Genomic DNA, 981 nt, shown 5'->3' with positions numbered 1-981 from the left:
CTTCTTTAACTTGGGACCTATCCAGATTTGTGGCCTAAGACCTGTGGTTCTTGTCTTCCTCTTTTTAAAACTGGATGCTTCTGTCAGTCTGTTGTCAAGGTTACTGAACCTTTGCTCTGGCTCGTGTTCTGCTGCTTAGATCATCCAGTGAATTTCAATTCACTTCTGCCGAAAATTTTAAATTTATTTTCTGAAATGCTGTAATAAGTTGAATTGTACCCCTCCCACCCCACCAAAAGGTTGAAACCCTAAACCCTGGTTGCTTAGAATATGACTTACTGGGGAGTGGGACCATTACTGAGACAGGTGAGATGTGGCTGCGCTGGAGTGGGGGTCCAGTCCAGTGTGAGGGGCCCTGCTGGGAGACAGTGACAGGGAGGTAGAGACCAAGGGAAGGGCATGTAGCGGGGGAGGAAGAAACTGGAGTCACCGGTCTCCTGCCCATGAATGGCAAAGATTCCCAGCCAGCTATGTGAGGCTGGGAAGAAGGAGGGAAGGTCCCCTGCCAGCTCTCACTGGGGACGGAGCCCTGCTGACTCCCTGTTTTGGATTCAGAACTGTGAGAGAGTTTACCTGTTCGTAGCCGAGTCCTAGCACCGGGTCACAACAGCCCTAGGGGGCTAACTAAGCTCTGCACCACATTACTCATGGGCACAGAATTTACCTTAGAACTGTGAAATTCCAAATTTAAACTTGAGTATGTGACTAAAATTAGAAGAATGAAATGATCAATAGAATGTAATATTTTAGATTTTATTAAAAAGACAGAAAACTAAAGTTTGACATCTGCTTTATTCTCACATTTAATCTGACAGGAAAGAGATTTCTAAAGATTTTTTTTTTTTAAGATTTTATTTATTTATGCATGCAGAAATGGGGTGCAGGTCAGAGATGCAGGGGTGGTGAGAGGATTCACCAGAGACAGAGTGGGGAGCAGAACAGGTGGATTCACTGGAACACTGCTGAGGGGAGCAGAGGGCA

This window comes from Condylura cristata, unplaced genomic scaffold (assembly GCF_000260355.1).
Source record: "Condylura cristata isolate star-nosed mole 26May11 unplaced genomic scaffold, ConCri1.0 scaffold00041, whole genome shotgun sequence".
In the NCBI taxonomy this organism is placed as follows: domain Eukaryota; kingdom Metazoa; phylum Chordata; class Mammalia; order Eulipotyphla; family Talpidae; genus Condylura; species Condylura cristata.
This window is presented reverse-complemented; position numbering follows the sequence as displayed.